The sequence below is a fragment of the Opisthocomus hoazin genome, chromosome 27, assembly GCF_030867145.1.
Source record: "Opisthocomus hoazin isolate bOpiHoa1 chromosome 27, bOpiHoa1.hap1, whole genome shotgun sequence".
Taxonomy (NCBI): domain Eukaryota; kingdom Metazoa; phylum Chordata; class Aves; order Opisthocomiformes; family Opisthocomidae; genus Opisthocomus; species Opisthocomus hoazin.
In genome coordinates, this window is record NC_134440.1 from 5,627,487 (window position 1) to 5,641,706 (window position 14,220).

A 14,220-nucleotide genomic window follows, 5' to 3' on the forward strand; every position below is an offset into this window, starting at 1 on the left:
GCCGACCACAAACGAGCCAGAACCTCATCCCTGGGCTCCCTGCCGCAGCCCGGCTCCTCGGGGAAAGCCTTTCGCAGTGACAGCCAAATCCCGTCCAGGCTGCAGCCGCTCGGCACGGCCCGGTGAGGAACCGGCAGCAGCGGAGCCGGTCCTGGACCAGCAGGATGGCAGAGGGGGAGAAGAGGCCGTGGCTGGGCGGGGGGAGCGTCGGCGTTCCGGCAGCGCGGGGAGCCCCTCGGCTGAACACGCCAACCATCGGCGAGCCGCGCCGTTCCCACGCTGACATGACATTTACATTCGGGCTGAATTACGGCGGGTTTGGTTTACATCTCTCCAAACAGCTGGGTAAACCACACCCCCCCCCCCCCCCCCCATCATCACGATAAGAAGAAAAAGAAGTCCTCACTGAGCCCGTGCGACACAGCTAGGTTTTGCTAGGGGCTGCGCCGGGGTCTGTCCTGCCGCAGGTGATGCCACGCCGTGCTCCGAAGGAGCGAAGGAAGATTTCATCGCTTTGCCGCAGCCGGGACGCTGATTCTCGCCGCGAGAAGCAAGGTTGGGACGCAGCTTTCCCACCCTGCTGAGCTGAACCCGGGTAGCTGCCATCAGACAGAGCAGCCCCGCTCTTGGCCCCATCCATATTCCCACCATCATTTTGGACTTTGAGGAGCCAAACCAGCTCAACGGCAGCTGGGCTGAGCAGTGGAGATGGCACCAGGAGGTGCCAGGAAGCTCGGAGCTGGGTATATTAACTCATCTGCGCTGCGCACGCATCCTGTGTCTCTAGGCACCTCTGACAACGTGCCCCACCAAAGGGCGTCTTCTTCTCCCCATGGGATGTAGAGCTGGGAACGACCAAGCACAGGACCCCCCCCGCAGCCCACGGCACGGCCAGAGCCCGGCGCCCAGGAGGGGATGCCCTGTCCCGCGTCCCTTTGCGAGGGGGTTTGGGAGCTCTGCCAGGAGGGGATGGAGCACAGGGGAGGAAAATCCCAATTTGTGCCACGGCCAAGAGGCACCTCGACGAGCCGTCCCTGCGTGCCGCGGCACAGCACCCCACCACCCCAAGCCGCACTGGCTTGCACGGGTGGGAGAAGCCAAAATCACCGGGATGGAAAACCCAGCGCCGCTGCCCTGTGCAGCGCCTGGCACCGCTCCAGTGCCCCCAGCCCAGAAACCTCAGGGCCACGACCCCGTTCGCCTCCCCCAGCCCCTCCGGAGCAGAACCAGCCCCACTCAGACCCCTCTTGGGGCTGGACTCCTCCAAGGAGTCCTCGCCAGCTGGATGCCGGGATGGTACTGGCCGATCTCACCGTCTCCCGTCCCTCCCGTGGGATTTCTGCTCTCGCCGTCCGGCGTGCTCCCCGGCACGACACGGGGCTGCGGGGAGGCAGGCAGCCCCACGGCACGCATCCGCACCCTGGGAGGCAGCGCCGGTGCCTTTGATTCCTTCCCCGGAGGTCCCGCGCCGGTTTTCATGTCATTAATTAATGGGGGATACGGGGCAGGGAGGAATCTCGCCGCAGCCGCGGACCCAAGCGCGGCGGCGCGGTGGTTTCTGCCACGGTGTCCTGCCAGCTCTCGCTGCTGGGGCTGGCTCAGCCCCGGCTGGGCTTGGCCGATCCCCGCGAGGGCAAATAAAGATGCTGCTTTCCCTCCCCTTGGCTCCCCTCGCCTCCCACCCTGCCGCTCTCCGTTGCTCACTGGGGCACGATGGAGGCAGATACGCGGCTGCAATATCAATCAGCATTCCAAAAAAAAAAAAAAAGGTGGTTTAAATGCAGCACGATTCACTGCGGCGTTCGCCCTGCCCGGCCAGCTCAGGGACACGGGGCTGGTGCCTGCAGCAAGGTCCGGGGGCACCCGGCCAAGCCCTCAACCCCCCCTCAGTTCTGAAAAAAAATCATTGAAACCATCATATTTTAGGGACTTCTATTCCTCTTCCTAGCTAAAAATCAGCCAACACGTTTGAAAATCCTAGCTGGCTGGCCACAGGTGGTGTGGTCCCCAGCTGATGGCTGCCAGCACGTGCCGGTCCCCAGCCCCGCAGCAAGGTGCGACCGCTTCGCCAAGGTCAGCAAGGCTGCGGCAACCCAAACACCTCTGTGAGCCGATCCAGGCAGTCCTAAGCAGCAGCAAGAGCGGCTCTTTCTGAGAAGAGATGAGTAATTAGAGATAAAACGATGACAAAACGCTTCAGGAGCGTATCGCGCCGTGCATCAGCTGGAGCAGAGTGCGGCTCGTGGCACGACATGAAATAACGCCTTAACGGGGAGCAAGGTGGGAATAAAAACTGCAAAGAAAAAAATCCACTGATGCAGCCAGATCCCATTTGCTGATGGACAGAGAAAATAAAAGACATCACGGGAAACCCCACCAAACCCAGGACGCTTTCTGTAATCTTGCAGGAAAGCAGGGATAACTCCAGCCACAAAAAAAAGGACAAGCAAGACCCCCCCAGCGCGAGGCACCCATGGGTGCTGGTGTGCCGGCAGGCAGCAGCCTCGTCCACCACCCACCACCATTTCTCCAGCCCAAGTTTCCCACTGACGCCAGAACCTGAGGTCTGAACGTTAATTTTTCCACCGTGACAAACTGCGTTCCCCCCGTCACCCCCCCCCCAAATAACCGCGCGATGCCAAAAAGGGGCGGTTTGTTGGAGGAACCGAATTACTGTGGCTTGTTTGAACAGTCCCGGTGCCTCGGGACACGGGGTTAAAAGCTTCAATTTTGGCAGCAAGACGGAGCCCAGGCCCCAGATGTGCTTTCCTCTGGGCCGGTTTCGACGCTGCTGGTATCTGTAAACCACCACGGGCGCGCTGGGTGCAAAATGTCCTTTTTTCCTAAGAAAGGAGAAGTCCTCGGTGGGATCTGGGAGGGACAACCACGACAGAAGCAGGAGGGCCAGAGGGCTGCCAGAAAAGCATCACCTCCTCCCACGCAGTGGCTCTGACCTCTTTCTCCCTCCCCATTTCGTAGGGTTTGCCTTCTTTGCGGATTTGGCCGGCGTTGCGGCACCCTCCGACCCCCCAGAACCCGGGGGTTGGGGGGGTGTCAATGTGCCACAGCATGCCTCAGTTTCCCCTTTGCAAAAATGCCCTGAGAGCATGATGGCCCCTGAAGAAGTCCACGTGTTCATTCCCCATTTTTCCAGGGCACGTGCATTTTTCCAGGGAGCAGAGCGGCCACCTCTGGCTTCTCCATGTGTCTCTGGTGGGCTGGTGTGGTCCCTTCAGCTCCCACCTTAAGAGCTCTGGTTCTCACCCGAGAAATGTGGGTCAGATCCTGCCCTAACCCAGCATCCCTGCAAGCATGTTGAGCCAGAAACGAGCCATGGCAGGGACGGGATGGGGGAGTTACAGCCCCCAGGTGCCCTGCGAGGCACCTGCGAGCACCCAACAGCATCCCGCAACAGCACACATCCACATCTCTCATCCACCTCCCTCGACGGTGTCCCTCATCCACATCCCTCAACAGCACACATCCACATCCCTCATCCATGTCCAGTTCTGGGCTCCACAGTTCAAGAAAGATGAGGAGTTACTGGAGAGAGTCCAGCGGAGGGCTACGAGGATGGTGAGGGGACTGGAACATCTCTCCTACGAGGAGAGGCTGAGGGAGCTGGGCTTGGTCAGCCTGGAGAAGAGAAGGCTGAGAGGGGACCTTAGAAATGCCTCTAAATATCTGCAGGGTGGGTGTCAGGAGGACGGGGCCAGACTCTGTTCAGTGGTGCCCAGCAACAGGACAAGGGGCAACGGGCACAAACTGAAGCAGAGGAAGCTCCAGCTGAACCCGAGGAAGAACTTCTTCCCTCTGAGGGTGATGGAGCCCTGGCCCAGGCTGCCCAGGGAGCCTGTGGAGTCTCCTTCTCTGGAGATATTCCAGCCCCGCCTGGACGCGGTGCTGTGCAGCCTGCTCTGGGTGACCCTGCTTGGGCAGGGGGGTTGGACTGGGTGACCCACAGAGGGCCCTGCCAACCTCTACCATTCTGTGATTCTGTGATTCTGTCCCTTGACAGCATCCCTCATCTCCATCCCTCAACAGCACACATCCATGCCCTTCAACAGCATCCCTCAACAACAGCATCATCCACATCCCTCATCCACGCCCCTCAACAGCAGCCAGACCAAGCAGCGCAGGTGACGCCGATGCCACCTCCAGCTCAGCAACGGGAAATCCCCCCTTATCTTCACTCCCCTTTTCCCTGCATTTCATTCCTTTTGGCGCAGAAGGAGCTGGCTTGTCAAGGCGCCCGCCGGGGATTACAGTGCTTTGTTAAGGGCAGAGAGACCTGAGAGAGGTTTGCAAATCCAATTTGCACTAAACCCTTCCAGTGGGTTTTGGACGCTGCACAGACTAATATCCCATTAGCATTTACTGTCCGACTCCAGCAGCGACTGCCGACATATTGAACCACTTAGCACTGCTCCAGAGCGAGCAAATGAGAAATTCCTCCCGCGACAGCAACAGCAGTTGACTGGGAACAGAGATTTTGGGTGGAGGAAGTTCAGAACTGGGACATGTTTGGGATAAAGAGGGCTGAGGATGACAGCAATAGCTGGAGGGTCTCCAAGAGGCAGCGGGTCACGGTCTTCTGGACCTCTGCACGCAGGGATGCCGATACGGTGGCAGAGCATCCCGCTGACACAGACGGTCAGGTCCCCCAAGCTCTCCCATCAATGTGGGGAAAACCTGCTGAAGATGCCTCCAGGGACCAGAGGCTTTGGGCGTGGAAGAGCCACGCAGCTTCCAAAAAAAGAGCAAAATGTTGCCTTCTGAGCCCTCTGCTCACAGCCAGGATGTCGGTGTGTGGAAGAGCTGCGGCAGCACTGCCATTCCCCACCCGGCTGCCATCTCCCGCGACTCCAGTTCGGATCCAGTCGAGCTCGTGGATAAGAGATCGGAACATTTTCCGTGCCCCAGCTGACGGCATGGTGCGGTCTGCACTGCTGTATTATTATATTATTGTATTATTATCTGCAACCCAAGCGCGGCTGCCCAAATCCTGCCCGTGCTCCCGCGGAGGAGCCGACACCGGCAGCGAGGGGAGGGCAGGACCGCAGGGTGACGCGGGTAGGGACCGTCTGCCCCTTTTCTGCCAGTTTTCCACCTTTCCCAGCCCAGAGGTTGCCGCGGGACCCGCCGCCGCTGCTCGCAGCAACAGGAAATTAAAGAAAGCGCAGCTGGAAGACAACGGCGTGGCTGGAGGAAGAGCTCCAGCGAGAAGACGGATTGCTGCGCATCTCCTCTCGCTGCCTGCGGGAGCGGAGCCAGCAGCCACAGCCAAGCCCTGCGTCCTGCTGTCACCCGTCCCAGTGGACAGCCCCGGGCTGGTGTGCCGATGCCACCTCTCCCCATCGCCCATGGCTGGTGTAGCCCGTCCCACCGCAGCTCCCGTGCCAGCATTTGGGGACGGAAAAGATCAGTTGTCCTCAGACCTGCTCTTGGAGACAGACCCGGGGGCCAGAGCCCCTCTCCTCCCCGTCGGTCCTCTGCCGGGGAGATCCTACTGCAAGCGATGCTTTGCCAGGGCACAGCCAGACATCACCGTTGTCACTTCACGCCCACGTGTCCTCCCTCTGCCCGTGGCTCAGAGGGCTTGTGCCACCCAAATCCTCGCTGGGTCCTTTCCCCCCTCCCCAAATTTGGGGCCCTAAACAGGCGCATCCCTCCCGCCCGGGGTTCAGGGCATAGGACGGTGTCACCGGCACCCAGCCCGGCTCGGCATCGCTGCCAGCAGCCGCCTCCCGCGTCCTCCTGCCACGTGTGGTGGCTCTGCTGCTGGCACTGTCCCTCCCAGATGGCTCCGCGGAGCTGCTAAACCTCAAAAATGTGCTCTTAATAAGCCAGCACCACTTAACGAAGACAGCAGCTGCCCTATTAAATCAGAGGCGAGCCTTTCCTCGGGGACACCCTGGCAGGACGGGACTGGTGTCCCCGGGTGGGAAGCGGCACCTGCTCGACGGGGTGAAGATGTTTTGGTTTGTACCCAAGGTTTTGGCCAGCTTTGGTCCCCTGTGTTGCACAAGGGCACAGCATTCCTGCCTGTCACGGGGAAGGCAGCAGAGAGGGAAAACTCCACGGAAAAGCCAAAAGGCCGCTCCAGCACCTTGCTGGGACCATCCCCTGCCCACCCCTCCCAGCACGGCTCTGCTGGCTGCAGCCCAGAGCTGCTCAGGGACCATGACAGTGGGATGGACCCCAGGGGATTCGGGATTTGGGCTTGCAGCCCTGTGGTCAGTGGCACAGGGACAAGCTGACCCTGCTCTGCTCCGGGAGTGCAGCACGAGGCTGCCCGGGGCAGCGGGACCGGGGGCTCTGCCCTGTTTTATGGTGCCAGGAGGTCCTCGGCCACCAACCACCCTCACCAAGCCCAGCAGCCCCGGTGTTTTACAGGGGAGGGTGAGGGAGCAACAACAGCCGGCAATAAACACACCCCGTGCTCCCAGCCAAAACCGACACCGTTAAAGACAAAAAAGCCCTCGCAAGCCGCACGGAAGCCCGCGGCCTGGTCAGCGATGTGAGCGCTCAGTGCTTTTGCAAACAGCTCTGCCATCACAAGCGAGACCCAAAGACGGCAGAGACGGAGAAAAGGCAGTTCCCACCCCTGGGCCTTGATAAAAACGCATTTGTTGCTGCCTGGCTTTCTCTTGAGCCTGGCGACAAGAAGGGTGGTGGGCATCGCCCAGGAGAGCTCAGGGATGGGATTTATCGCCCTGCCCCAAGCGCCATGCAGCCAGGTCCCTACACCGCAAAAAAACCTGCTGAAACAGAGAAAAATGCAACTCCTGCCTTGGATTAGTGCAGCCTGGGAGTGATGCTAAAGGAGGAACTTCCCCTCCCGGGACAACTCCCGCTGTGCCGGGGCTGCGTGGGGACGCCGGCCCCTCGAAGCGCTGCCTTCCCCCAGCGAGGGCTGGGCAGGGCTGCCCTGCCTCCCCCCGGCAGCCACCAGCCATCCCCTTCTGCACTCCCTTTGGACAAAGTTCAAAGGAAACCTTTTCCGCTGGGGGGGGGGGGGGGGGGGAAGAAATATGGTTCCATCAAAATCAAAACTCTTCCCAAAAACCAGTGCTGATGCGACTGACATTTCTTATTAGGGGACTGACACGCTGGCGACACGGCCTTTGAACAGCTGCGGAAGGAAATGCTTTTTTGTCGTCGTTCGAGAACAACGCGGTGGCAAATAGATTGTTTCAATTTAGCTCTTTGGATGTTGAGTTACAAAGTGAGCCCGTTTCGGGTTTCGTGATGAAGAAGCAATGGGAACAAAACGGCTTGCGGCATTTCCCTTCCCAGGGTGACCGCAGAGGGGGTTGCTTCAGTCCTGGGCTCTCGGGATGCTCCTTCACATGAGAGCATCTCTGCACCACACCCGGTACAACCAGGAGGGAGCAAGCTTGGGTTTCTCTTCCTCTCCTCCAAGTTTAATGAGGAAAGACCACTCCAAACTGGTCAAATCATAGAAAAACCTACGTTGGGTGGGATTTCTCCAGTCCAACCAGCTAATCGTGGAGCTGGAGCTGATGGCTCACCCTGACGGAGGGACTGGTCTGCCCCACAGATGCATCGCTGAGGGACACCAAGTGATCCGTGGCACGGCGGGAGTGGACGGGCCGGCTGGTACCTGGGTCCTCAGCCCCTCCCCACGCACACCGAGCCCTGGGAGACGCTGGAGCGGGACCACGTGCTGCTGCCCCGGTCGGGCTCAGCGAGGGTCCTGGAAGCAGGATTGTGCACATGTGCTTTAGCTTAGACCAGCAATGAAATTGCCTGTGGCACCAGGGGGGAAAAAAAATATACCCACACCAGTAAAACACACACCAGTTTGGAGCTGCGTGGGGCCCCTGGAGCCCCCCTCCCCGCAGCATCTCCCTCTGGGCCAAGGCGCAGCCCCGCTGGGTGCCACGAGATGCTCCACAGGAAGGGGCTCACATCCGAAGGCAGCTGTCGGCTCTTTGCGACCCCCCCCAAGCCCATCCCTGCGTGGGCACGGTGGCTCAGCACGTCACAGGATGAGGCCCTCCGCCATGGGAAGCTGCCTGCCCGGCGTGCGGGATGCCACCGCACCAGGCACCCGCGTGGCACGTGGCGCTGGGGACAGCCAGGGCGACGCCTGCTCTGGCCACGCGACCGGCTGGGCTGCGTTCAGGGCCACCAGAGGCACCTTGACCTCAAAAAGTGGACATTGCAGATCTTAGATCCTCCCTTGCAGTCCCCGAAGGTGGAAATCAACCTTAAAAGCACACCCTGGAGCCCCCAGGTCTGGCACGGCCGTCGGAGAGCGGCCCAACGGCAGCCCCTGGCAGGGTGTTTCAGCGGGAGAGCGGGGAGACGGCCGAGACGAGAGCTGCGATTCAGTCCTGCACCGTGGGAGGGCACCCAGTGAGCCACAGCCAGGCCGGCTCCAGCACCCAGCAGCACCCATGGGTGCCCACCTCCCAGGGAGAAGGGACACCGGAGCAGTGCCAGGAGCTGCACATCCCTCCCCGGCTGTCACAGCAGACTGGACAAGCTCCTCTTACAGCCCAGGGGCTGGATGACACCAGGCCTGGAAGGTGCTGGGCTCTCCCCTTGCCATCTCAAACCCCACGGCCGTGCAGCCTGGGAGGAGCCTGGCCCCGGTGCCGCATCCTGCTCCGGAGCAGCTGCAACGGCGCACAACAGGACTGCATCCCCGGGGTGCCCGCGGCCGGCATCGGGATGCGCTGCACCTCCTTGCTGCAGGCGAGGCACGAGCTGGACCAGCACTGCGCAAACACTTGGAGATGCAGCACTATTTAAAAACCCGAGATGCAGAAACGCAGGAAAGTCTCGTTTCCCCCCTCCCCGGCCACCCAGCCCAGGTCTGGAGCTGCTGGGGACGGAGGCGCGGGATGAGCCCACAGCCTGTGCTGGGCAGGCGCGGTGGCACCGAGGATGCTGGGACCAGGGCACTGCCGCAGCCCAGCGCAAACCTCGGGTGCAGCTTCGCTAGCTCTGCTCCGCAGCCCGGAGTCAGCGCCGCAGCAGGCAGGTTTGGGTCCGAACCAGAGGCCCGGTTAAACCCAGCAGCTAAAAACCCAACACCAAGTGCTCAAGCCTCCTAAAATCTTGCAGAGAGCCCCCCTTTCCCTCCTTGACTCCCCTGCCCGGTGCCATGCAGCAACCCAAGCACTTCTGCCATTAAATCTGGCAGTGCCCACGAACCCGGGAGCCTGAATTTGGGATCCAGAGATGACCCCGGCTTCAGACCTGGGACCTCAGCACACATCCGCGACCCACGCGCTGCTTCCGACAGCCATCGGTCCCTTCTCACATGCCCCCAGCCCAGCACCGAATTGTGGATTGGCTCCCGAAGCGACGATAGGATTTAAATCAGTGCTGGCTACAAGCTACCATATATGTGCAATAAAGACATCCCGAGGTCTGGGCTGTGTTTTTTTTTAAAGCCTTCGTAGAGACCGCAGCAAGAGTGGGAAATTCCCTTCCCTCGACGCCGCGGCGAAATTCGCCTCGCAGCCCTGCGCAGCCCTGGACACGGTTACCACAGCTCGGCGGCGGCCGAAAGCTGGCGGCTGGAGCCGGGAGAAGGTGACGGGGTTGCAGATGCCGACAGAGCCCGGCCGTAGATCCTTCCGTTTCTTAAACTAATATTTAGACAGGACGCATTTCCACCCCCCCAGCCCCCCCGGTGAACAAAACTGCACCCTGAGCCGTCCCTCGCCGTGTTTGTGTTTCTGCGTGGCGGGACGCTCTCCAACTATGAAGCAAACTCCTCCGGCAGCCGCAACGGCCGCCCCGACCCCGAGCGGGAGGTGGGTGGCCGGGGGCCCGATCCCGGCTCCTGCCCCGCTCCTCGCATCCCCCCAGGGAGCCGGTTCTGCCCCGAGTGACAGCACCCGAGCCCCCCCACCACCTCGAGCCCCCCGACGGGACGCACAGCCCGGGCCGGGGGGGATAAAGAGCCGCGAAGGCCGGGGCCGGGACCCCCCCCGGGGAAGGGGGCCCCACCGAGCCCCCCCCCCCCTCCGCCAGGCGGGGGCAGGGTCCGTCCCGGGGGCGGGCAGGTGCCGGGGGTCGGGGCTTACCTGGAGGCCGGGCCGGTGCGCGGAGCTCAGCGGCGGCTCCGTGCAGGGGCCGGGACAGGCGTGGGGCCGGGGGCCGCCATGGGCTCGGCTCGGCTCGGCTCGGCTCGGCGCGGCTGGAGCGCGGCGCGGCGCGGCGCGGCGGGGGGGGGGGGGGGGCTCGGCCCCCGCCTCCTCCCCGCGGCGGGGGGCGGGTTTGGAGCCGGCCGGTCCCCGGTTCCCCCGCCTCCGCCCGGTCCCGAGCCGGGCTGCGCTCCGGGGCTGCCGCCGGGGCCGGTCCAGACCCTACCGGGGCCGGGGCCGCTGCCGCCCCGCAGCCAGGCGCTCCCGCCGCTCCCCCGGAGCAGGCAGCGGGCGGCTCCCGCAGCCCAGCCCGTGGGGCTGCCCGGCCCCGCCCCGCCCCGCCCCGCCGCAGCCGGACCCCCGGGGCTGCCCCGCATCCCGGTCCTGCATCCCCGGTCCTGCCCCCCCAGTCTCCTGCCCCGGAATCCCGCGGTCCTGCCCCCCATCCCGGTCCTGCCCCCCCAGGCCCCTGCCCAGGATCCCCGGTCCTGCACCCAGCATCGCCCAGCTCCCCCAGCCCCCTGTCCCCGAGACCCCCAGTGCTGCCCTGGATCCTGGGTCCTGCACACCCCATCGCCCAGCTCCCCCAGTCCCCTGCCCCCAGACCGCCCGGTCCTGCCCTACATCCCCGGTGCTGCCCCCTGCATCACCCCGCTTCCCCAGTCCCCTGTCCCCAGATCCTCCAGTCCTGCTCCGCATCCCCGGTCTTGTGCCCCCAGCCCCCTGCCCCCGAGCCCCCCAGTGCTGCCCCAGACCCTTGGTCCTGCCCCCAGCATTGCCCCGCTCCCCCAGTCCCCTGCCCCTCAGCCCCCGAGCCCCCCAGTGCTGCCCTGGATCCAGGGTCCTGACCCCAGCATCGCCCCGCTCCCCCAGTCCCCTGTCCCAGATCCCTGGTCCTGCCCCCCACATCGCTCCCCTGCCCCAGCTCCCTGACCCCGGCCCCCCTGGTGCTGCCCCTGGCCCCAGTTTCCAAGCCCCATCCCGGGGGGGCTGTGCCAGCCAGGGACCCTGACCCGCTGGGGGGGCACCGACCACGCAGGGCCCACCGCGGGCAGCCACCAGCCCCGTCCCGGTGCCCAAATCTCCCCTCTCTGCGGTGTCCCGTGTCCCCGGCCGCAGGATGTGTCCCTGCCGTGTTAATTGAAGGCATCGTTTAATTTACCTCTCCAGCTGGTCTCGGCAGGGGCACGCTGGGCCTGCGGCCAGCTTTGCGGCACGGTAATCTCTTGTTTTTCAGGGGGGCTGTTCCCATACGGGGTTTGCAGACCGAGGACACGATGAGAGCACGGCAGGATCACCGCTCAGGCATGGGACAGGCTGGATGGAGATCGATTTGTGAAGCGGTTGAGCCACCATCCCTGGAGGTGCTCAAAAAACGTGTAGATATCGCACTTCGGGTCATGGTTTAGCAGGCATGGTGGTGTTGGGGTGACGGTTGGACTCGATCATCTTAGAGGTCTTTCCCAACCTTAAGGATTCTCTGATTACAGAATCACAGAATGTTTGGGGTTGGCAGGGACCTCTGGGGTCACCCAGCCCAACTCCCTGCCCAAGCAGGGTCACCCAGAGCAGGCTGCACAGCACCGCGTCCAGGCGGGGCTTGAATATCTCCAGAGAAGGAGACTCCACAGCCTCCCTGGGCAGCCTGGGCCAGGGCTCCGTCACCCTCAAAGACAGAAAGGATTCTACGATGCCAGCCGGGACGGGAGATGTGGGGTTGATGAGCACATGGAATGAGCTGTCCGGAGGCGAGAGGTGCTTCTGGACTTTCTGTGTGTGAATCAAACCGTCACACTGGATTCGCCCACAATGCACACGCGGTCCCCTTGCCCTGTGACAGCCCCTGGTGACAGCCCGGCTCAGGCAGGGCACAGGAACGAGCCCGGCTGCACAGCTCCACAGCTCCCAGCCTCCGGGGACGAGTGCCCTGGGGATGCCTGAGATCCTGCTCAAAAAAAGGGTGCATTCAGGTAAACTGAAACTTTGTGGTTTACGTTGCGCAAAGCTGAAAATCCCAGGAGTGCTTCACATACCCCAGAAGATTCTTCTTAAATTACACTTTAGCAGTTAAAAACTACTGCTCTTCATGTGCAAATTCTTTTATTTTTCAGCTGCATCGCTTCATCTCATCCCAAAGGTTTCTTCTCTCTGGCAACGTCTTGGTTTGCAGAAGAGAAAGAAACAGTATGGAGCAGCCCGGAGATGACGGTCCTTCCCAGCCTGGGCACACAGACATATAATGCACCCCTACAATTTGTCCTGGCCACGCAGGGCTTGGACAGGGTTGGGGACAGTGAGGGACTGAGGTGACAAACACCCCAGGTCCAAGCTCCTGTCCCCGGCCCCAGCTGCAGTGATGCTCTAACATGGCAAACTTGGGAGAAGTTATTTCTAATAATAAATAAATCCAGGTCAGCTCTACAGAGAGCCATGTCAAGGAATTTAAATGCCCCAAGAAACAACTTTTAATTTAAGGCAAATGTGGGACTCTGCACGCTTGCAGTGCTGCTGTCCCCCAGCCTAGCCACGACCAGAGGGGTTGTTCTCGCTGCCCCGCGGTGGCCCTGTCTGGGGGGGACCGAACCCCGCGGTGGCCCTGTCTGGGGGGGACCGAACCCCGCGGTGGGAAGGGCCGTGGCAGCACCCACAGCCGGTGCTTGTGCACCTCAGGGCCCCCCGCTTCATCTCTTCCACTCATCAGCTGTCTCCTGACGGGACAAACACTTCCCAGCCTCATTCATCCCTGTTTCCTCACTCCGGGGCCAGTGGGACTGACTTAGGTATCCCCATCGCTCCCCTGGCTCCTTGCAGGCGGGTGACAGCAGTCGCCTCGGGGATGACCACAGAAAGGCGCTTGAGTTTACAAAATGAAATGGAAAGTATCATCCCTCCTTCTTGTGGGCTTGGTTAGAAACAAGACAATTCCTGCTGCTCTTTGCCCTGACATCATTAGTCTTCAGAGTTAACAGCCACCTCATGGGTACAGACAGCCCCTACCCCTCCGTGCTCTTGTTGCAGCCTCTCTGCAAACACCGGCGGATGCTGTAGCACCGGGCTGCGAGCGGAGCGAAGCTTTCTGCTGTGGGGAACTGGCAATAGGCGCAGGCAGACATCGCCGCAAAGCTCGGCGTAACGATTTCTTTCCATCGTACAGAAATGTTTCGCTTAACCCCTCCCTTTCTCCAGCTCCCCAGAAGTGCCGCTGGGTTCGTGACAGGCTTAGGAAGAAACGCGATCCGTGTTTTCCGTTTGCTGTTGTGTAATTGGGAGGGGTTCAGGTCGGGGCAGGCGGCGGGTGCCGGCCGGGGTGCCGGGGTTGAGGCAGGCACTCGCGTCCCAGCTGGGACACCCCAGGCACCGCGCTGCGGCCTGGAGGGGTTTCAGCTTTCCTGGAAACCATTGCAAATGTCACAGAACCAACAAACAAAGATCCCCAAAACAGAATCATTCCAATTGGAAAACTGCAAATGAGAAATCCTGATTATATAGATATTTGTGGAAAATCACCAGGAAGAAAACAAAGTAAAGCTCATTGACTGGCAGGAGGGGAGGCAGCCTGGACGGGGAGACTTGCTCAGGTTTGGGAGGGGATTAAAGCCTCCGTCTGCTGGGGACGGTGGGTCCCGCGCTGGGCGTGACAGATCTGACCTAGACCGGAGCGGAGCAGGAGGAACATCCACCCCCATCCCTCCGGACAGTTTTGGGGCTGGACCTGGCCCGTGTTGGGCTCTGCCCGCTGCTCGAGGAGACCGGCGTGTTGGGCAGTTGCGGCGCTCTGGGCAACGAGCAGCAAGGGAGGGCTGCGAGCACAGTAGCCATGTTTGGATTTAATCAACCAAAAGGAAAAAAACTATAATCTCAAAATGGGTGAAACGGCACCACAGAAGTCCCCTGGCCACCCTTGACATCTGGGGCTGCAGGGGTGGCTCTGTATATACGGGGGAGAAGAGACCCCATCTCTGCCTCCAGAAGTCCTCCAGCCGCGGCAGGGGGGATGGAGCAGCCCAGAGCAGGGAGAAAGGAGCCCAGCCCCAGCATCGGGGCTCGAGACAAGCGGGGAATACACCCAGACGCGTCTGCTTTCATCCAG